The 24,547-nt window shown below is 37.1% G+C and overlaps 1 protein-coding gene across 6 annotated transcripts in view; it reads left to right on the plus strand.

Annotated features, from left to right (window-relative positions):
• ERBIN (erbb2 interacting protein) overlaps positions 1-24,547 on the plus strand; it is a 121,313-nt gene that overhangs the window by 15,501 nt on the left and 81,265 nt on the right. For all 6 annotated transcript variants that reach the window (XM_054517807.1, XM_054517806.1, XM_036402605.2 and 3 more), the window contains one exon: positions 4,690-4,801. The gene's annotated coding sequence lies outside the window, so the exon portion shown is untranslated. The remainder of the gene's footprint in view (positions 1-4,689; positions 4,802-24,547) is intronic.

Below are 24,547 nucleotides of genomic sequence, written 5' to 3' on the forward strand. Positions count from 1 at the left end.
CCAGTGTTCGTAGCAATTACTTCTGATATCTTAGCTGTACCCTGCCTGCTTACTGGAATCCTAAGGCATCAAATGGATAGTTCTCAACACATCCTTAAGCAGTCAAGCTATTTCTAATGACAGCAGTTGTCTATTTACTTCTCCCGCTCTTTAATCTGTAAAACAGCACCTTACCTTCTGGTTGATTGATAAGTATTTGATGTAGCATTTCAGGGGAAACAGTGTTTGCTGTAAGATAATTTATTTTCTTGGGGTTCAAAGGTGGAAAAAAGCTTAGACTGTATTAACTCCCAAATTTTCTTGAACATTATAATTGGGAAGATAACTTATGTATTATATGGCTTTTTCTTTCAAATTGTGTAGTACAAGATTAGGCTGTGCAGGATTTGGAGATACTGAATTCTTCCTGAAGGTAGTTTCTGAATGATAATCTTCTGCATACTTGAGAGTAACTAGTATAATGATATTAATTTCTCTGGGACTGGAATTTTGAAAATGTGATGCAGAGGTTGGTAGTTTAATTTCCTTCCCACACCCCCCGATTAAAAATATACTAGGATTTTTTTCTTAAATGCTTTCATAGTTTAGTTAGTTATTAAGATACTGAAGTGTCTGTTGACCTTGCAAATGTAAATGGAAAAAAGTTGCACCTTTTTTTGTGTTTCCTTCACATGTTATTTAATTTTTGAGACTCTATCTGCAATAAGAATCTAGAGTGCGGTAAATTGAAATTGAATGTGAGGCCAAGTATATTTTTTTTGTACAGTTTCATGTTTGCATTAATCCCTCCCCCTCTAAGTGAATGTGTGACTGAAATATTATCAACTGCATTCACTTTTACTGTTTTTAGAGTTACCTTTCTCCTGCATTTTTTCCACTTGAAACACAAAGATTTTTTTTTCCTTTTTTTGATGCTGCAGTTTTGGGCTTTTGGGGGAGAGCCAGATGTTGAGGGACCAGCATTTAGTTTCAGTGCATCTGGCATATGATAAAATGCTGGGCAGAAAAGGTTTGTGAAAGATAACTATGTATTTTATACATTTGTTCTGCTGTATGGTTAGAAAGCAAGTTGAACACTGCTTTTTGTATGTGCCTGTATTTATATCTCTGTATCTTGAAATAAGCAGGGGTTGTGGGGGACAATATTTAAAGATTCATAAAAATTACTCATTCTCTCTCTGTGATCATCTGTTTTCTGATATCAGTCCTGACACTCAAATATTGAACTGTGAGTCTTGCATGCTGGAATAATAGCCAGTAGTGAAGCTGAGCTTAGTGAGGTTATTATGTATTGCTGGAGTGGGTTTCTTCCTACCCTTCTCCTTGAGTCATTGATCTAGAGAAGACCTTAGGATCCAATGTTGAATTTAAGTGTTAAGGTTGCATACAAATCAGTCAGCTACTCAACATCAAGTTCTTCAGCTCACAAAATATCTCTCTGATGCCCTCTCCTGCTAATCACCTGGCTTCTAATAACCAGATTCTTTTAGCACTTTTAATGATAGTAGTCAAGTGTGTTTAAGCATTTACTTTTGGTTTTTTAAAAGTAGAATCAATACATATCAAAAAAACTTCTTGTCATATAGGCTAATTTTTATATGTTACTGTAATTATATGCATCCTCTGTTTGTTCAACTTAATGGAAAAAATATACAAATTATTTACTTCCTTTCAGAAAGCAACTGAGGAGACTTTTTTTCAGTTCATGACCAACTGCATTAATGTAATTGCAAAAGTATTGATTTTATATATGCACTGCTAGTAATTATGCCCATATATTCATTAGTTCCTATTTTTCTTATTTGGCACTTTGGATTCAGCTAAACTTTTTTTCAGCTTGAAAAAAATCTGAATATCATTTTTAAATTTGTCATGGTAGATGAAGAAAATGTAGGGGAAGAATCCTGTGATACTAAATGATTTTTTTTTCTGATCATTGGGAAATCAAAATGTTAGATTTTATGCATACATCTACTGATCTGCAGTAGAAGTGACTTAATATCTCAACTAGTCTTTTTTACAGTATTAAAGATCTATTAGTAGAATATTTCTAAATGAATTTTGCTGCTTTAAGCTATCTTTTCCATTACTCACTGCTATCATTAGTTGCTGTTATATTGCAAATATAGTGGTGTGATGATGCTTCTTGGCTCTGTCTGAAAATGAAAGTAGTGTCCATTGCGGTGTTCCATCTGGAACTTTTTTCTAGTAAGTGATAGATACCCTTGGTATCTTAGCCAAAGTGATAGATACCCTTGGTTTATAATGTAATATTACCAGTTATTTTAGCATAGGCTCTAGGGTATGTTCTTGCAAACTCTGACGTACTTGATAGCAGTACTAACCACATCTAAATTTTCACAGGACTTGAATGAAATTTCATGTAGATAAGCAGACCCTGATCATTCATGTCATATATTGAAAAAAATGGAGTAACAGTAACAGGGGACTAGATACAGTAAAATGGAAAAAAAATTGTTCTGTTTATTGTTTTTTTTTTAAATGCAGCATGGTTTTCGCAAGTGTGATAGTGGAATAAAATCCAAGTTAATTCTTCTCGTAATTGTCTTTGCAGCCACAAAAGCTCCAACATATTGTCTGCAAGGGATGATTTAGGTATTCAACAGCACAAATCTGTCTAGTTCTGAGAAGTTCTGGCTGTTCATAACTGTTCTGAAATGGGTTTATAACTCAAATGTAATATGGGTCCCTCTTCCTATTGTGACCTACCCTTCAAGGTTTGAGTTGGATTGGCTTGTTGGTACTAATTAGGTAGTGTGTTTTAATTAAAAATTACAAGTCTCTGGTAATGAAAAAGCCAGAAGTGGACCATAGCCTTAGTTCTACTTTCTAAGTTACCCTGTTGTGTGGAATACTGGCATTAGGAGAAGTGTCAAAGGTCTTTCTTCTAATGATATGTGAAGTTCTTACTCTTCCTCAACTATTAACTTTTGGAGTCTACATCAGTACCAAGTGCTTGTATTATGGATTGCAGGTAGTCACAAGCTTGAATAGGTAAACTGGAAGAGACACCATATTCAACAATCCATTCTGTATCTATAAAGATGCCACTTACATCTCAAATTGAACTGAATCTTCTCTGGAAGATCACAAGACAAGACAGGGAAGTTAGTCAGCTCTCCTTAGTTAAGAGCTAAGAAAGCTGTTCCAGGCTTTACATCACAGACCACCAGTTCCTAAACACGGTGTGTATGAAGGGAGTTGCTGGCTAGATATAAACTTGATATAATGTGATACTTATGTTCGTATGTTCAGCCATGCAAGAATTTTATAGCTTATAGGTGGGAATGCATTCGGAAAAATTTAGAAGGAAAATTCAGAGCCACTGCTTTAAGGGACAGCAGCCCAATTTTTTTATTCCTGAGAAAGCCAGGAAAGTAGCAGTGCAGTCATTAACTGTGGCATCTTTCAGAGTTTGTAGTTGGGGTGTCCATGGCATCCTGGGGAGATGATAAAACCTATGTTTTGGAAAAGGTAGCTAAGATCTGTTGAACAGCTGTATTACTATGGATGCTTCATGGTTTGTTAAATCTCACAGTGTTCTGGCAGTGGCACAAACACTTGTTTTCTTGGCAATTCTGTCGCTGCTGTTTGTCATAAAAGTTTTAGGAATCACAAAACTCCAGGAATCATGAAACTCAGTTTTGTGACTGTGTATTAAGAACTAATCAGGATCTGATCTCCTGAAGAGTAACTTCTTTCAGGGAAGATTTCATTTATCAACATAGAAACCTAGATTTATTAGACCTTTTTCTTTTGGGTGACATGTGTTAGCTGTTTAAAAAACAGATGAAAAACCATTTTTCTGTATTTTGACACTGTATTTGAACTGTCTTCAACACATGTGACCAAGATGCATGTGTAACACACCATGGGTGTTAGATTTACTGCATTATTCTGGCTTACTAGCCAGGACCACATATTAAAACTTGGTATTCTCAACATTCAGAGTGTATGGCAGTATTCCACACAAGCCCACCAGGCAGAGTAAGCTTCTGAGAAAGAGACCCAACTACTTGTAAGCAACTGTCTCCACTCTTGCCAACAGCTGTGGCTGCAGACCTTCAGCAAAACATGACGTTAAGCTAAAAGAAAGGCAGCTGGCAGGTCCAGTTAAAATAATGGAAGCTTTTTAAAAGACTCATTTGTTGCAGTGAGTTTTATTTCCCCATGAGGGCTGTGGAAGCTTTTGTGTCTGTGTGGGTGGTATAGATTCTTTTTCAGAGAACATGATGGAGATTCACCAGAACTTTAAGAGGAAGTCATTCAGCCCAGGTCCTGCACATAAGTGCGTGTTGGTTTTGGTTTCATTTTATTAATCTGATAATTGACTCCATTCAAACAAATAACAGGGAGCTGTTCTGAGGTCTAGCTTGCTAGTAGTGTATATGATTCAGTTTTGGCTGCCATAGAAGGAGGAGACCATAATCAGTTTTACGTTTTCTGTGTTTTGACACACTGCTTTTTCTGATTGCATTATGTTCACATTTGACAAAAAACAAAAATTAATGTTGATAGAATGGTGGTTGTTGTGGTATTGCTGCTTCTGTGTTGTCTATGTTTGATTCTGGTGTAGAACAAAGTAAATGTGTGGATTTACTGCCGTAGTTTTGTGTAAGACTGCTTACACCCATCATTTTGAAAACACTTCTTAATTCTCTTTCACAGATCCATGTGGATGGTTTAATAAACTGTTCGGCGTCCTGGTGAATCTGTGGTCCCAGCTGAGAAGCTGATTCAGGCTCCTGGGGTGTAAATTAGCAGTGGTGGAGTGATTTGGGTAGGTGACTGTCCACGTATGTTAAAGGAGATAAGGGGAGCTGAATGTTTTGGCACACTTTTTGTTTCAGTTACACTCTTAAGTGTTCTATTAATATCTTCTCCCCCTCACATGTAAGAATGACAAATTTTTAACTGCTAAATTTGTATTACAGTAGCTTGTAGGGATGATGCATAAGAAATGTATATTGTTTGTTTTCTCTCAAGGGGTGCTGGAGGTATTCACTGTATTGGTACTGTCTCTTGCACTTGGGTCACAGAGCATGGTCCATTTGTACTTTAAAGTTGGTACAGCTCTGTGTGAGCACTTCTGTAGACTGACTTCCATTGCATCTGCTCTATTTTTCTGCATTATTTGCTTACTTTGAATTCATAACCCATTTTATGGTAATGTATTCAGGTAGCTTTGTGCAAAAATAAAATTAATTTCAAACAAGTATTTCTGCCCTGCATAAGCTAACGAGATGCTGTTGTTCTATCTAGAGAAAGGTTAGAATGATTTGGGTTGGGTTGGCTTTTTTGGGTTTTTTTTTTGCTTGTTTGTTTGTTTAGGATTTTTTTGTTTTGGTTTGGTTTTTTGTGTTGTTTTGGGGGAGTCAGCTTTTTTTTTTCAATTGCATGCATTATTTAATAGCAGATGCATATAGATGCTCAGAAATGGGTCATAGCACAATAGGGAAAAACTGACTAGAATGATATGGGGGTTTTTTTATTTTCCAATTTCTGTACCTAATTGAAGTGCCATAAAAGTCTTTGCTAGATTACAGTATATACTGGAATAGGATAATATACTGTCTTAGTCCTCATAAGGAATGTTGGGCAAATCCATTTTTTTTATTCTGCTCTCACGATCTTTTGCTCTGATTTGAGAATATAGTTAGAATGCACCCACAAATATGTGTAACTAACCACAGAAAATGTTTGACTTTTGAGAGAGGAAATATTTTTATGGCAAAAATAATGTTTTAAATGCTTAATAATTGCTGAAATTATGTGCTTGGAAGTAGAGATGTTGCAATACTTAAATTAGGTAAAACTGTGAAAAGACATTACCAGGTGTAGGAGCTTTTTACTTGGAAATGAGTTCATGGGGATAGAGTGGGTTTTAATGAAAAAAGTTAGATTTTGAGGAGCATATTCTGTTTTTGAGAAGAAAACCCTAAATATATATATATATATATATATAAAATACTTGATGTTCTGTGTGATGGCTTCACAATTATTTCTGTACATCCTTGTTTACAGAATTTTAAGAAGTGCAATTTTTTTCTGTTAAACTTGGGAGATTTCTTTCATAATTCTCTGACTAGAGAATGATATTGTGGAAAAAACTGTCACAAAAGAGAAACCATTTTATCATTTGAATAAGTTGGGACTGATAATAAGCTGCTACTGCCAAGTTAACCCCAAAGTGGAAGACTTCAGGCAGCAGTGCACAGCTTGGATTTAGAGGAGGTTCTTTCTTTTTTTATGCTACTAATATTGTTCAGTAACATTGAATATGTGTAAGATAATAGGCAAGTACACATATTTAAATGTTGCTAATAATTTTATGTTAAATTAGAACATTGTTTTATAATCCTAGTTTCATTGTGAATCTGCTTGTTTTTACTTGGAAACACTTCAGTATTACTTCACACTTCAGGTATGCTTAAATGTAGAGCTTGTTTCTTGCTTTGCAATAGTTTGCTCTTAAGTCTAGTCCCCTTTTCACTCCTAACAGTTGATTCATTAGCAGCTTTGATTAATGAGTCTTTACTGGGGGAAGAAAATATCTACCTGCTAAAAAGAACAGGATTGTGAAGCAAATGCTTTTTGATAAGCTTGTGGCTGCATACCTATCTTTAATAGCTGAATTGTAAAGCATGTTGTAATGAAAAATTTACTGTAGGCATTACAAAAGATCTAATAAGTGTTCTTCATGTTTTGTGATCATCTTGGATAGAGGCTTTTTAATGCCAATTTGGTATGTGTTCTCCAGCTTCTCAAAAGCTTTTTGTAACGAGTAGGTTTCTGGGAAAGTCGCTGTATTTGTCAAGCTGCTAAATTCATAGCACAATATTAAATGCTTAGGTCCAATATGAACATAATGTATCAACATGTATTTACAGGTACTGAAATATGACATGGAAATAGAAACCGTAAACAAGTTTTTACTTGAGAATAGTCGAAGTACATGAAAGAAACATAAGACTAAAAGTTGTCAGAGTTCTTTTATTTTTTTAACTATTTGTAATCGTCTGATAGGTGAATTTGACAAGGCTCTGAAATCTTCACTCTTACAGTGTATTGCAGCTTGTTTATTGATGTATTTGGAGATTGTTTGGTCTTCTGACAGTCCTTCATTTGAGGATGCAATTTTGAAGCTGTGTAATTACATTTAGTTAAGGAAATTCCTATTTCATTGTCTTGCTATCAAGACTTCCACCTGAATAAAGAAGGCTGCGTTGACTAAAAAGGATTCTCTGTATCCTATCCCTTCAGTATTCTTGTGACTTCTTTATTTTGGATGTGTTCCAAGATTCTTACATAAGCTCTGGTTTGCATATTTAATCTGTGAGTCCTCTTGACTTGCTGATTCATTTCTCCTTGTAGCAATAAATGCTGCCTTAATTCTCCCCCTTCCTAGTTATATTTGACAAGTTCTGGCGTGAAATGCCTGCTCCAACATATCTCAGGTGTTCCAGCTGTGAAGGTTAAACTAGTCAGCATGAGATATATTTTATCTTGGCAATGGACTTGGGGAACTCATTGTTCTGTGAGCCTGATGTTCCCTGTAGTGTAGGTGAGGTTATGGACAAGCTGTCTCAATAACTGAAATGATTTTCAGACCCATAGGCACTTCTATTAACATATTCTGGCCTGCTTTGTTGAATGTTTTTTTCATTTAGGACACCAAAAGAATAGTAGTTAGTTTGTCCCTTAAAATGTGAACATTGCTGAGAGTCTAAATAAGATTAGGTTATCATAGGGTTGACTTGTATGAACAAGCTTGCTGGCTGTCACATGGCCAGAATTGGGTATTGTAAGGAAAACATCCTGTCTCCATAGAGGCAACTTTGTTTAATTCTATGCAAAGGTTAGATGTTGAGGTACTAATGCTTGCATTACGTAAGCAGTTCTTGAATCTTGTTTGTCATTTAGTAGCTAGCAAATAAAAAACTTATTAAACAGTGTCATAAATGTGTGGTGGTGTCAGAGGGGAAGTGTGCGGAGAATTCTTCTAAAGTATTTAAATAGCATATCTGACTTCCTTTTCCTTCTCTCCTCTGCTTTTCCATCTGCATTATTCCATGGAGACAGAATCAAGCGCTAGTTAATGTAGGCAAGTTAACTTGCTTTCAATAGTTGTCTTTGAATCGCAGTGCCTATTTCTTCAGTTGAGATATTGCTTCTGTGTCATTCACAGACCTCTCTGACAATTTCTCTTTTCCTTTTGTTTCTTCTTTCCCCTGCTAACCCCAGGATATTTTTTTCTTAATGGTCCAGTTGAATACATTATAATATGAAAGTATATTTTCCTCCTAGTGGGAAGACATGATGGTGAAACAGAAATGCCTGATAGAATAGCTTAGTTTCAGTGATGTCATAAGCAGCTGTGGGTGGTTGTAATGGATGTGCCATAGTTTGTTTTTCTCCCAAAATACTTGTCTTAATATGAAGAATGGTATGAGTTTACAAATTTAATTGCACAAGCTTATATAAAAATTACAGTTTTCTTCTTGTGTCACTGCTGTGTCAGGGGCATCGTACAACAATGGTGTGGAGAGCTGTACAGATGGATGTTTTACAGAATTCCACATCAGGATGAGAAATACTGGATGTCACTAAATAAGACCAGGTAAATTTGAAGCTAGCCAATCTGCATCAAGTTCAGTCCAAAGAAGCCTTGTACACAGAAAGCAAAAAGAATGAGTTGCTTTAATTTGTAGGGAAGGAGTAGCATGGGATGTGCAATGTGTTTTGGAATGCTATACTGCCATGATGATATTATACTACAGATTACCTATCTGTGAAGACTTCTAGTCATCCAAGACAGACAGTCATTTTTGATTAAATGGCATAGTGTTTCTGCAGGTCCAAGTGGTCTTCTGACACTTCTGTTGATAAGTAAATGAAGACAAAGATGATAAGAGTGAGCTAGCTGACTAGGTAAGTGATGTAAAGGAGTGGGTTTTTCTGTTATGAATCGGCAGCTTCATTTTAGGGTGAAAAGAGATGACAGATTTTCCTCAAATAAAAATGACTTGAAGTAAACATAGTTACAGAGAAGAGGCAAGTAGAATATCTATTAAAGCATGTGCAGAAGTAAAAATACCTGATACAAATGCAAGATACTGGAAATACTGCTCATGAAAGACTGATGAATAATTCTAAGAACATTTATTAAGAAAAAAGTGTTGGGTACTCAGTTTGAAGGAGAAATGCTTATGGTTGATCTGCATAGTGTCACTGACCTATGGTAGAAAAAGTGATGTGTTTGATGGTTAAAATAGCTGCTGGCAATTTAGGAAGGGCAAAATGATGAAAAAGGACAATTCTATTTTGATGAGAACTGAAAAAAAATAACACTTATCAATTGGTTTTCTCTGTGGCCACAGCAGAAATAGCTTGCTATGGACTATAATATTGCAGTCACATACAGGATGACTAACTCCCTAAGTACAGGAAACTTAATTTTATGTGCAGGTGGTCTTGTACTACTAATACTAAATATTCATTTAAAAGATGATGGATGCAGTATTTTTAGAAGTAATTATAAAAGGACTTGGAGTAACACCTATTATTGAAAGGAGACAAATAACCAGTAGTGTATTTAAAACCTTGTTTTTGATCAAGTATAAATGACTGTGAATTGACTTTGATTGTACATAATAGATATGAAGTTTAATCAGCAGCATTTATTTGTTCCTTTTTATAAAGATCACTTGGAAGCCATTCAGTGAAATCATCTGTATAGAAATTCCTTTTCTACTCAGTTTTGAAGGGAAATCAGTTAAAGGATGTTTTACTAGATGCTTAGAAAACATTGAATCTAAAACAGGCTAATATAGTAGTGAGAAGTGTGCATCTGTTAATTAAATGGGGGAGGGGAAAAAGCCATAGCAGTGAATTGTGGGTTAGAAGCTTCAGAAAGTAAAGGATGAAGGGGGTCTACCTAAGATATCTAGCAGGCTAATATTAGGACCACTAAAGTGGATGAGAATGAGATAAAATATACCAAAATATACTTCTTTTTAATAAATTTAACAGATATGTTTAACTTGCTTGGCAGAATAAGAGACTTTTGTAATTAAGAAAGTTGAGAAGAACTTGATGATCAACAGACAAATGGTTCACATTATAAATTTTTTTGATCAACTAGGAAATTGTTTGACTGTAATCCTGTAATAAGTTAGGTTAATTCTGCCTTTATGGTAGAGGATTATTATTTTCTCTAGAATATCATGTCAAACTCTTGTTTTACTCTTGTAGTTTCCTTTCTCTACCCCTTGAACTAGTTGTGTAAGTGAGAAAGGAGCACTGCTTATCTTTTGCATTTAACTGCTGCTGTTTGAGGATAAAAATCTGCTTGATTTGACTCTCTGAGGGTAGGTGGAGAAACCCCTCTGGTCTTTTTTGCTAATACCAGGCCATGTAAAATTCAACCAAGAGAATGTTCTTGCTCAGTTTAAATGTTTATATGGCTTTTGCTTCAATCCTTCCTTACTTCTTGTGCTGAAAAGCAAAAAGTATTCCAGGGTTATTCTGAATCTCTATTCACAATTACAAATATTGTAACTTATTTTGGAATAATACCTCCCCTCGAATCCAGAGGTAAAACTTTCTGAAAGTTTAGATCTTTTGTTTCATGTAGGGCCATGTAGGTCTGTTTCATGTAGGGCCATGAAAATGTTGGGAGGGCTAAGGTACCTCTTCTGTGAAGACAGGCTGAGAGAGCTGGGGTTCTTCAGCCTGGAAAAGAGAAGGCTCCAGAGAAACCTTACAGGAGTTTTCAGTATCTGGAGGGTGCCTACAAGAAAGATGGAAAGGGACTTTTTGCAAGAGTGTGTGGTGATAGGACAAGGGGGAGTGGCTTTAAACTGAAAGAGGGTAGGTTTAAATTGGATGTTAGAAAGAAATTCTTTCCTGTGAGGATTGTGAGGCACTGAAACAGGTTGCCCAGAGGAGCTGGGAAGGACCCATCTCAGACTAGATCAGGCTTTGAGCAACCTGATCTAGTGGAAATTGCCTTTGCCTGTGGCAAAATGGTTGGAACTAATGATCTTTAAGGTCCCTTCAAGCACCAGCCATCCTATGATTCGGTAGCTGACCTAATTGGAGCACAAGGGGAAAAAAACCTACCTTCTTGCAGATATCAAGAAAATTGGTTGACTCCTGTCTCTCATGGTAGAATTGTGGGCTTATTTTTCTCCCTGAATAAAAAAATCAGGACTCAAAGTATTTCTTCTCTTGATTTTATGTTTTTTATTAAACTTAATTTGTTTTTTTTGCTCACTATGGAACAGTAAACAAACAGACCAGGTAGATATGTCTGCTTTAAATTTTATTTTTATATGTTTGTACCAGCATAGCTGTACTATTTGCTTTTTATGCATGTATTTGTATAGGTGTAACACATGTAGTGCATTTTCATTCACGATGGGTAAAATCAGTTATTTCCCAAAGCACTATGATTACCCTTTGTGTAATCTAAAGGAGTTTCAGTAAACTAACTGGAATTGCCTCTCATGATTCAACACAAGTGTAGGATAGACAACAGGTTGATTGTCCTTCAGAACAGGTTAGGGTGACTTAGCTCGATAGAGGAGCACATGATGTGGGGGATGGTGATGGTAAACACTATTTAGTTTGATGAGCAGTAGTATTTGCACAACAGCAGTCTGGTAGGTGTTGGGATTTTATTTATAAGCATTGTTGTGAATGCAAGAAATGAGGAAAATATGAAGGAATACACAGTGAATACATTTTATATACCTATGTGGGAATGTTGTCAAGAGTTGCTCTGAAAAATTGGTGAAGCTAGGTGTCTTGGTTTGAAAAGGAAGGCAGGAGTCTTCTTTGAAATGGAAAATGTGAACCCCCTTCCTCCAAATTATTATAATTTTGAAATTAAGGGGCTCTCAGCCGAAGATATGGGAATAGGAATAACAGTTCTTTACTAGGAAAACTAAAAAATACAAATGTAATAGTACAAACAAAAAAACCCCAAAACTACTGACAGAGCCAGAATACAGCCTGACACCCTGTGGGTCAGGGTGTTGGTAGCACTCCCATTCAATGATGGCTGCAGTCCTCCTGCAGTGCCAGGTGTGGTTCTGTTGGAGCAGCGATCCTGTAGAAGGGTGTAGTCTTCCTCTGAAGGTCCCGTGGTGGTGTAGATGGGTTTGGTCTTCCTCTGGGAATGCAGCGGAGAAGACAGCTCCTCCTCTGGGAATCCAGTGGGAAAAGACTGCCTGTGGTATTCCAAATCTCAGAATATATCCAGGTAGGAATGCTTGGCTCCTCCCCTGGGCAGAGCATCTCACAATGGGATGATGTAATTTTATCAGTCATGCAGTGACACTCAATGGCTCATCAACAGAAGATATCTTCCCAGAGGGAGGATTGGTTGTGGGAGAGATAAAAAAACCTGCCCAATTAACAGAGGATGACTGCCCAACCTCTAACAGATGGGAAATAGAATATCCCCAGACCATACTTTACAACACAGGAGACTAGATAGATGGTGGTAGAAGCTAATTTTATTGATTGAGGAGTTTCCCTTTCGATTTTGAATGAGAAAATAGTTTGAAAAATAAGAGAAATAAGCTGCTTATATCTTCAAAGGAAAAGGGGCAAAGTAGGAGTACTTAAACCAACAATATAGTTAAGCAGTGTCCTAGAAATTATTTTTGTAGTAAGTATAATTTTTGGGGGGTTAAGGTTTTGTTTTGGGTGTTTGGGGCTGGGGACAGATGTGACTACAGAGATTCAAAGGATGAAGAAGCAAGGAGAGTTGTGGGTCAGAGTAATGGACATGGTACTAGTGATTTCCAGAAGTAAGCAAAGGACGTGATAAAAACATTGTTGCTGATGGTTGAGTTTATGTTTGGTTTTATATGCATTGAATGTAAGTAGACCATCCCCAGCTGTGCTTATCATCTGGAAAATTCTTTAAGATGGAAGCATGTCAGGGATACTAGTATTAGAAAGGCTGGCGAAGCAACTTGAGGTATGAAAAAAAGCATATTGAAACAGAAGAAACAGCAGAAGAGTGGAGATGAATGTGCTGACCTACAGCAGAAGAAACCACAATGGAAAGATAAGGAAGCAAGAGAGGTGACTCTTTGGGGGCTCCCACTATTATTGAGGACTTTGTCACTGGAAGAGTCACCTGTAGACCTGTACTAGGTCTCTGAGAAGTCTTGGACTGATAGGAGATATTAGCAGTCCAACCCAGCTTTTCTTTTCCCTTTTTTATATTTTGATATTTCTCTTTTCCTTATTTTCCTTTTTATTCCCATACCTCTGAAACAGTCGAATTTTGACTTAGGCTCCTCATTTTCAAGCATGTGAACTGTCGTTTTCTTCACATGCATTGAAAGCAAACAGTAACCACAGGAGATAAAGATTTGGTATCTGTAGGCATTTTTACATCTAGCAAGATTTAAGTTTAAGGCTCATTAGTCTTAAACTAGTGAGTAGGTGTTAGATAAATTGGTTAACCTCTGTCTCTCAGTATTTGCTATTCCAGATTTAGATGCTGGTCTGCTAGTCTAATCAAAGCTGTTGAAAATGTTTGTTTCTTCTTAAATGAGGTGCTAATAACAGTACTGCTATCTAACTGCTGATGCTCATTCTGGTCTGTTTTTATGTGCCATATTGTTAATGTTTATTCTCTGCCCAGTCTCTTACTATTGTTAACACCAGAAAACATAAATTTCATGTGCATTAGTTTTTGGATTTCTGTAATTTTATGGGAAAACTGGACTATGTGCATGGTCACAGAGCATATACATTAAAACTGTTGAGTAATTTTGTCCATCATTTTAAGTCTAAGTTCTAAACTCTTAATGGTATTAAAATGAAAGCTGGTATCTAAAATGAAATAAGTCCATTAATCTCACTGTTGATTCTCAGTACTGAGGTTTTTTCCATACTAGAGAATATTCTAGTGCTTTTTCAACCGTTAACAGAGCTGACTGGCATGTTAGGAATCAACCTGTTGGAAAGGGTTGATTTTATTCCCTTTTTTAGTTACTGTGTCTTATTGCTAGGCAGAATATTGCATAGAGGTAATCTAATACAGTTTTTCTCCTACAAATTAGAATCCAGTAATCTGCACATAAACAGGTGACTTGCTTTATTGCTAGGAAATCTTTAAATACAGACTTAGTTGATTTGCCCAGATCTTGTACTAGCTTGTTGAAGATCTGGAATATCCAGAAAAATACTCATTTTAGATTAAACAGATGTTAGGTTGTTTTTAAAGCTCATATCTGATTGTTTTTGTCTTTACTCAGCACTGAGAATGGACTGGTATCTAGAAGCCAGAAACCCCTAAGAACCTCCATTGTTTGACTATCAGATCTAATAAGCATTTCACTTGTTACTGGAAGACCTTTTGAACTGGAATGGGCAACTACAGCAAAAAGGATTTTGGAAGATGTATGGATAATCTTCAAATGCATTTTAGGGCATGCATTTTGGTAGTGCTTCTATCAGTATATGATACTGCAGACTAAACACAAACAGCCATTTCTGTATGTGATGCTGTGTTGGTTTAAATTAAACTCAATAAAAAAGGGTAAGAACTGAGACAAAACAACCCTCACTGCAATCTCATTATTGGAGGGAATATAACAAACTCATATCCTGCTCCTTTCCAGAGACTGCCATCCACACATGATTTTTTTTTTTTAAGTAACAATTATGGGTTTGTTTTTTCAGATTGAGAAGCTATGTCTGCATTGGTTACTTCAAGTTCAGTCCGCATGGTTTGTTTTTTTATAGACAGGAACAACTAGGACTATTTTCCAATAAATTAAATTCAGCATATTAATTTCCTTAAATTATATTGTGAGCTGGGGATTAATTACCTTGCAGCTCTGCAATTTCAAATAACAGAAATTTTTAATTACCTTAATGAGCTGTTTGCCTTTTTGTTCAGGTAGTTTATGGGCCTGGATTTTTTTGTATGTTAGAGGAGGATTGATATCCTGTTATGTAGCAAAAATCCAGGGGGATTCTGTAGCTTCTTTTCATCTGTGAAACAAATCACCTGTAACAGTATTTGCAGAATTTAAATTAGCTGCAACAAAGGGGTTGGGCAGCTTTAAATTATATGATAAAAAGTTACAATTGTGCTCCATCATTGGTTCTCGGGCAGGTAGTGAGATCTGACAGCAAGCCAAGGCTTAGTGTTTAGAAATTGGCTCAAACCATGAGATTAGGCAGTAGCATTAATCTTTTAGAGAGTAATGTGATAATGTCACAGAGTTACAGATCATACCTCGGTGACAGATGATGCATGCCTGTGTGAAGTGTAGTAGGGTAAAAATACTAACTGGTTTGATGTTTTATATGTTTAGTCATAATCAGTAGCTGTTGTAGTTAGTTAAAAATTTAAAATCAATTCAAACAGGAAACACCAGCTTCCAGGAAGATGCCTGTTCAATTGTCCAGAGCTTACAAAAAAGTTTTGATACTGGACATTTGCCTTCAGGGTATATCCCTACTTCAGATCAGTGTGTTTTTAAAAATTCATCTCTGATTCTTCGTTGTTGCTGCTCGACTATTTATTTTTGTTTTCAATACAGAAATGTAATATTCCTCCTGGTATCTTTGTTACTGTTTATAGACAACACTGACTTTCAAGTTGGCGTGTGCAATAATTGACAGTTGAAGCTGTAATAAGTATCTGATGGTTCTTTTTTCTATTTAAATCCACTCAGACAAGCAATAACACACAAATATTTTTGTTTCACTTCACATGTTAAGAGCACAGCTGAAGTTAATTTCCTTCATGGCTATGAATATTTAGCAGCTTTGCAAGCATATTGTCAGATAGCTAATTGTATTTGTAATCCAACTGGCCAGTGATGTCTCCTAATTCAATTTTGTAAAGCAGTGATGAACAAAATAAATGCAGAAGGAAGTAAAAGGTTCACAATAGCATTTGTTAATTTGAAAGTTATGCCTCTACACTTGTGGGGGGAAATGACATCTAAAAATAGCTTTAAGTGTTGCTTAACTAGCCTGCTCACCTCTGCCCTGAAAGGAAAGAGAACTCAGGAATTAACATACCCTAATAATGACTTGGCTGGTAGTGTGAGATCTATAATTAAGTATACAATTATATACAACAGCAACTGTTTGCTGTTAGTTTCTTCTCTTTTTGAAGCAATTTAAATATGAAATCTCCATTATGATATAAAATTATGTTTCTGAAGGATGTGAAATGTAAAAGATTAATCCAATTCCTAATATCAATTTCATAACTATTAAGACAAATTAGGTTTTATTACTTCTAAGAATTCAGTATTTTATGCACAATTTGATAATTTCTAGTATAAAGCCTCAGCTGTTTAATGATTTAAACTGTGTTGTACTATCTCCTGGACCAGCCAGTAGCCATGAAAGGCTACAGGCACAAGATGAATTCAAACATTTGATGCCACAGACATTCTCAGAATTGGTAACATTTGTAGTCTGAATTCTGTCATGACCATCTGTATTTTATTGGTTTGAAACAGCTCTAGGGATTGGTTTTGTGCATAAGCTGTGTCATAACTGGCGGAGTATCTGCCTGTGTATCAAATGTCTGACTGTCTAGGTCTTAGATGGAGAGAAATATACAATCTTTATTGGTCTTACTATGGGGGTGTAAGCAGTAGTGGTTCATCTGCAGGGCTGAAAGCTATACTCAAAGTGTTGTCCAAGAGGACTTGAACCTTAGGTTGATTGTCCTTCAGGACAAGAATACACTGTCTGGGACAATCTTGGGTTCATTCAGATGGAGGACTTATCCTAGGATTTCTTTGATTAAGTTTGACATGTTTTTGGAGAATTGAGTGTACAGGTTTTTATTCCCTATGCTTTCTCTCAGGCTTGCACACACTTGCTTTAGTATCTAGATCACTTCTTTTTTCCTCATATTAAGTAGCTAACGTATTATCTGTTAATGATCCATCTACTTAAGGCAATATTTAGACAAGTGCTGTTTGCACACAGAAGTGTGAGTGTTGGCTGCCACCAGCATTTTGTACATGCCCATGATCTCTATAAGACTTGGTGCCATATTTCTGAAGTACTGCACAATAAAATTAGCTATGTCCCTTCCTTAAGTATTTCAAAATCTAATAAAAGATATGGGTGTGATGAAGTGGGGGAGGAAAAAGTGTTTATCTGATGAATGGCAGTAGGCAAAAAGAAATTAAGATCATGATAATAGCATAATACAAGTGAACCACCTACTTAATTTTGATCAAGTATGTCTTTCTAGAAACAGTGGTATACATTCTCTTGTTGTTTAGTGTGTATATATGACTGAGTTTTGTGGTTTTAGTTATAAATTTTACTACTGATTCAGTTGGGATATTCTGTTTTATGTATTCTTATTCTCTTAGTCACTTGTTTTCCAAATTTTCCACATTCCTCATCTTTCCCCTCATCAGTCTCTTGTTCTGCAGTGAAAAAAGGCTGAGTTTTGACCACATTTGCTGTGGCTAACAACAATAGCACTGAAAAAGCTTTGACCTTTCGGAGTGCTCACTGTCTGGGATCCATGTGCTGATGGGAAACTAAAGAATGAAGGGGTGCAGGGTGAAAAGGAACAGGGCCACATAGGAACATAGGGTGAGGGCACCAGATCTAAATTGTTTTCTCTTGGATTTGCAGCCTCTCTTGTTACACTGGGTACTTGTGTCACATTGTGGTGTTAATTGGCTTTCTGATGTCACAGAGATACATTCAGTTCTCTCAAAAGTTAATGTCTATTCTATAGTAGCAGTGGAAATCTTTGAAATGGCTGAAGCTTGTGTGAAAGTTGTAGCTTGAAAAAAAAATTGTTCTTTCTTTTTAATTCCTATATTAAACCAGTTGGATTCTTTTTGTTACCACTAACAACAAAGCTTCTTCAGGGTTAACTGGACCTCAATCTGTAGCTTGGCACATCTGCTCACTTTTAGTCACTGAGCTAGCACAACTGTCATTTTTAGAAAAATGGTTTGGTAAAGAATTGTGACGCTGCACAAGGTACAGGTTGTTGCTATTCTGAAATATGTTGGTCTTGTCCCTAAGAATGATTTGTGAGGACATGATAAGTGGTCTACAAAACCACCTCCGGTAGTTTTCTGGGTTTTTTTTTTTTTTTGTTAGTTTTTTATTAAGGTCAGCTACTGCTATATTGTATACTTCAAAGAGAAGAATCAAGTTGTTATGAAGAGATCACTATACTTGTTTATTTTGTATTAAGACAGGTCTATGTTAAATGAGTACAGTGTTTAAGGACACTGTGAATAGTAATGTTTTAAAGCCTTCATGAAATTCTTAATTTTTAGCATTAAGTTGGGAGTAGAAAACCAGTGTTGTTTCTGTGTTTTCATTTCTGTCTTGGTTTCTTGTTACTTGAGCTAATGTGATGGCATCAAGTAACAGAAACAGTAGACATTAGTAATGCCTTAACTAGAATGATTAGGAGCAGCATAAAGTAACAGTTTAATCCCCCTCACATTTACCAATCTGGAAAGCAACCTTCATTATAGATTTTAATAAATTGTAACTCTGAAAACCAAACTTACTTTCTTGTAAAGCAGAATATATTGATATAACTGTATTTGTTCTGCAAAAAGATTTACTTCATACCTTTTTTTTATAATGCAGGCTGGAACATTTTATATTATGCATTCATGTATGATTGAATCATTGTGATTATTCAGTTGCTTTAGTAAGAGTTGCAAAATGACTACCTAAGATAGTAATTACTTGACTAGACAATTTTGCCAGAGTGGAGGCATAGACACATGTACCACCACAGTTAACAAAAACCATTAAGTATCAGCTTTCTCCCCCGGAAATGCTTGCAAATAATCCAACTGATCTGCTTCCTTTTTTACAAACTGATATTGACCTTAACTCAAAAGTAGAGTTTGACTTTGTAGCATCTAATGTTGGCTTGCTCTGGTGTGGTAGACTGGGTGGTAGGTTGGACCACATGATCTGGAGAGATGCCTAAGAACCTCCATCATTCTGCAGTTTTCAGTGCTTGGGAAAGAAAGTAAAATAGTGCTATATGTTACTACTTCTCTGGAGAATAATGGGGTTTAAAGGCAATTACAAGTCACAATATGATTCTTACCTGTAACATCTATGCTTCCTCAGGGTGGATAGATCTACAACTCCTAGTAGATCTAACTGCTTATGTTTAATAACTACATGGTATTTTGTTCTTTACATTATTGAATAACTTTTCAGAGCATATGAGTTGAGGCTTATGCTTTGGGAAACAGGCATCTTGATTCATAAATGATTTCTTGCAGTTTGATGAGATCCAAAACTCCTCCAATCTGGTGCATGTGCATTATAGCATTTTTTCACTGATGAGATCAAATGCTGACATATTGGTAATTTCTGCACTATCTGCATTGCTATAAAAGGGAGTTTTGAACACCAGACGATTTTCCTAGGTCTAGGTATGTTTGTTTTATTGCAAAACCACAATTTGCACTCAGAATACTTAGACAAGGTTTTTGTAGCTATATCCACAGAGGAAATGTCTTTAAAAAAGTTGAGGTCACAGGTGCAGTCTTCATTTATGACTTGAAGACTCTTTTTTGACTAGCTTTCCCAAGAAAAAGTAGTCAACTACAAAATCCATCAGCTCTGATTTATTTGTGTATGCACAGGTATGAATGTGTTTCCTTAACTGTCTTGTGCAAAAGTGCCATTGTGATATGGAAAATAACAAAATTTCACTTTATTGCACTCTGGGCAGTCCATTAAGTTTTAAGATAATTAAAAAGACCTCTAATAGAACTGTAGATCTGGCAGAACAGTGAAACTCTTTAAATTAAGATATAAGTCATATAGCAAGTTAGCCAGTCCAGGGACCTGTCATAGTGCTTTTGCATTCCATATGTATGTAAGCATACCCTTAGCCCTTGGCAGAACACTTTTGAACTTCATGTCCCCTGCAGTACACCAGCAGGTTATTTTGGGGCATTCTGGAAGCAAATGTGAACCTTTGTGTGCCTGCTTAGAATGTGCTATCAGCTGTCCTCTTCGTGCATTAAAGGATCCTGGTTGTAAGCAGCTCTGACAGCAGTGGTACTAGGAGGTAACAAATCCTCAAGCAGGTCAGTCTCATGCTGCTTGAGGTAATGTTTTGTTATTAAAGTCTTGGACTTGACCACCCCAAATCAATAGAAAGATACTTCTGCTCCCTGAAACTTGCTGAATCTCTGTAAATGAGACAGTTCCATTTTTCTTTGCTTCACTCTAAATGTCTGTCTTTGTTTCAGATACTGAAACAACAAGAAACAGTGGGATAGGATGACAGCATCTGCTTCCAGGAAAAGCAAGATGAATTTGTTTTTTGAGAGTGTTCTCTGGATCCTTTGTGTCTCCTTGGTCCTTCTCTCTTATCCTTTCTTGTTCCCCTGTCTGGGAATCTGAGATGGACTACGCTGTCTGTGGTCTACAGGCCTTTCTACTTTGTGCAAAATATATTTAATTTCAAAAGATATACTGTCTAGAGATAAATATTTTCTCAGCTGTGTTTATCTTTTGTTTCCTCAATCAAAATCATATGTTGTTTTGTTTGTTCAAGCTAGCACACTGTAAGGTACACATTTCCCTCCAATGTGGCAGGTTGTGAATTAGAATATTGCGAGTAAACACTGACGGTAAAACTTACTTATTATCATTGCATATGAAATGATTATGCTCATCTTCATGTACTCCCCTGACACTTAAAAAAAAAGAAATCTGGTTATGGGTATCCTTTGGCAGGCAAAGTCTTCTTGTACTTGGTATCTTCAGTGATACCAATGGTGAAGACAGTTGCTCTTTCTCAGTCTTTGGAATGCTTCATCTTCCTCATCCCCATTTCAAAGGGCAAAAAGCCAACTGATCTCCTTGCCATAAAATTGTTCTTGGTTTACTAGACTGGTTTTAGTGGATCAGTATGGGATCTCTTTCTGTTTAATGTGAGTCTCTAGTATGGATGATTTTGATCAGTCTAAAGTCTCTTTAGCTAAATATACTTTCCTGATTAATATGAATGGATGGTTAAGGACAAGCACAGATAATCTGGATTCTGCAATACTTTCCTGGAACTATTTAAAGAAATATTTTGCTGGTTTTACTGTTTTCAGTATTTAAAATGGAGGATGGTTATTAAGGGGTAAAGGCTGCCTGAAATGCCTCTGAAGCAAACAGTTTTTAAGATATTATTTGTCACTATAGAGCGCAACACGGCGCAAAGCACCAGGACTCCATCAGAAGGCTGTATAGATCTATTTATTAAAGCAACATGTTGCCTTTATAATTTTACAAGATATTTACACTTGCTTAACAAACACATACACTGCCCATTGGTCATGAAAAAGAAACTCTCTCAAAACTCTCTCAATAGGTCAAAAGGAGCCATGTCACTCTGTGAGTCAACTAAAGTCCATATCTTTTGACTTTCTCTCTTTCTTCACGTTGTCATGGTGATAGCCTTGGTACTTTCCTTGAGAGAGATATGATGCTTTCCTTATCTTCAGGAAGCCTTCTCTGGCACACTTATTTCCAACCCTTGCTGAAATGAGGAGTGTGTTGCGGTTTACCCACCCTCTCTCTCTCTCTCTCTCTTGCTTCTTGCTCTCTCTTTCTCTCTCTCTTTTTCCTTTTTTTTTTTTTTTTTTTGGTTATTATTGTTGTTGTTTGGTTTTTATTTTGGGGGTTTGTTTGTTTGGTTTGTTTGGTTTGGTTTTTATTTTTGTTTCCTTAAACAGTTTGGGGAAAGTAAAAACTGCTTGGGCCTCAGTCATTGTACTGAAGTATAACCCTATATCCTGAAAGTTTGCTACATGTTCTGGGTACATCAGTATTCTTTTCAAATCGACCTCCAAAACCAAATGAAAGAATTCTGAGGATCTGAAGTGAACTGTAGCCCCATTATAGAAGGCAGCCGTATTTGTCCGACATGACTTCCCCTTAGTGAACACGTGGTGGGTGTCACAAATCACCTCCTTGTTTTCAGTGTGCCTTAACAGAGTTTTCAGGAGGGTCTGCTCAATGATCTTTATGAGCAGTGAGGTGAGACCTGACTGACTTGTAAATTCTATGGGTTTTTATTTTCCTTTAAAAAAATTGTGGTTATATGTCCTTTTCCCAGTCATTAGAAATTCCACAGCTTCTCAAGTAAGATAGGTAGTGGCTTACCTACTTCCTTTGTCAATTCCTTCAGGATCTGTGGATGCACCTCATTGGGTCCCATGGACTTGTGAACCTTCCTGTTCACTTAGATGGTCAAAAACCAGATCTTCTACAGCAGATAGTTAGTTCTTCATTCTTCCAGTCCCTGTCTTTGTTTCTGCAGCTCTGGTGAGGTGACTGGAGAACTTGCTGGTGAAGGCTGAGCCAAAAAAAGTAATTGAGTGCTTTGGCCTTCTCCATGTCACAGGTAACTAGTTCTCCCATTTCCTTTGGAGGGGAGCCACATTTTTATAGTCTTCCTTCTATCACCCATAGAAGGAAGAAAGAGAAATAATAGAAATCCTATAGAAATAGAAATAATAGAAATCCTATAGAATGCCTATAGAAATAATAGAAATCACCTTTCTTCTCTAAGGAAGGAACTGTAAAGATTATCGAGTTCACACCCTCCTTCTCTGGACACTTCCAAGGATGGGGCATCCACAACTTCTCTGTGCAGTCTGTTCCAGTGCTTCCTCACCCTCATGGTAAAGAATTTCTTGTACTGGACACAGTACTTCTGTGTGGTGTTACAAGGGCAGAGGATAGGGGCAGAATCACTTCCTTCCGCTGCTGTTTTGATACAGACCAGGATACAGTTGGCTTTCTGGGCTGTGGGCACACACGGTTGTCCAGCTTTTTATCCAGGAGAACCCTAAAGTCCTTCTTGACAGGGCTGCTCTCACTGAATTTGCCTCCCAGTCTGTGTTTATGTCTGGGATTGCCCCGACCCAAGTGCAGCACCTTGCATTTGGCCTTGTTGAACTTGGAGGTTCTCATGGATCTGCTTCTGAAGTTTGTATGATTCCTTCTGTATGGCAAAGAAGATATCTTGTGGAAGCTTTTCTAGTTGCCCTTGATGCCCCTGGCGAGATCTAATTTTACCAGTGCTTTAGTTTTCCTAACCTGATCCCTGACTGCTCAGCCAGTTTTTCACTATTTTTTTTTTGGCTGTCTGGCCTTGTTTTCACCCTATCTAGGTTAAAGCCAGTGGTAAGTTGGAAATTAAATACTTGGTGAAATGAGAAATACTTGTCCACTTAGTTGTGAGCAACCCCTGGAGTGCAGTGATTGGAATGGCTGCTCTGGGTCAGACTAGCAGTCCAGCTGGCAAGCATTTATAGTAGCATTTGGGTTTTAATCAAGAAAGAGTACAAATGGGGCATATACATAAAATAGCTCCCGCTCTTCATAAAACAGAGTGCTAGAGTTTTTTGGTTAGGGAAATGTATTGAGACTCAGTCTGATGTGATTGATATAGTTTCCTAGACTATGGTTAAATAAGATTTCATTAGGTATTTTTACCTTGAGAGAAAGTAACCGCTAGTCATCTGAAGCACCTGTTACCACTCCTGCAAAACAACTAAAAAAGTGGTGAACTGAACTAGCTGAGGTCTTTGTGATGTTGCACCCTTAGGGGGAAGGGAGCACCCAAGATTTGTAGATACTCATTGGTTGAAAGGAATGAGAAGTCAGATGATCCACAAAAGCTTATGGAGTGTTATTAGTAAATTACACACTTGGCTTGGAAATTGGTATGTTAGTACACTGGCCTCTAATATAAGCACATGACCCTGGATTTTGGATAAAGGGGTAGGGTGTAAGGGAAGAGAGAGAGATGAATTTAAGAGGGGGAGAAAGGAAGGAAAGAAGGAAAGAGATTACCAGTCCTGGCTGCAGCATCAATTCAGCTGATGGGATGTCCTGGGGCCACTTCCTCGGTTTAGATCAGGGTACCTATTAGTAGCTTTCCCTGCCCTGGGGATATGTCACATTTTCTATGCAAATTACTTACGACTCACAGTCCATTCTTCCAGGTCCTTGTGGAAATGGGTCAGAGGGCTTTGGGTCTTTGGTGGTCTTGTTCCCCCCATAGAGTCTGTGCCTGCTTCTCCACCTCATTTCTCTGTTTGTGCTGTACTGCACTGTGCTTATCTCCAGGAGGTAGATCAAAGACCTTTGTCCCAGAGGAGTGCTGTCCTACCTCTGTGTGGCCCCTTGTCCAGTCACATCTTGTTCTTTCTCACAGCATGTTATTGCCAACAGTCCTTGGCTGGTGCCACAGCCACCCTGCTACTGGTGTTTGAGACAAACACGTTAGTCCCTTGTCTCTAGATTTCTGCAGTTCTGGTGCATGGTTACTTTGAGCTCCTCCAAATATCCCACTTTATTTTCTTAGAGAGGTTGCAAACTGTGTGGTGATAGGAGGGTTTCTGCTATTGGAAACTCATTGATGCTTACAGCTGTAGCTACAGCACATCCTGAGCTGTCGTCTTTTGATTGAGGCTTAAGGTTATGTGAC

Source organism: Molothrus ater, chromosome Z (genome assembly GCF_012460135.2).
Source record: "Molothrus ater isolate BHLD 08-10-18 breed brown headed cowbird chromosome Z, BPBGC_Mater_1.1, whole genome shotgun sequence".
Classification (NCBI taxonomy): domain Eukaryota; kingdom Metazoa; phylum Chordata; class Aves; order Passeriformes; family Icteridae; genus Molothrus; species Molothrus ater.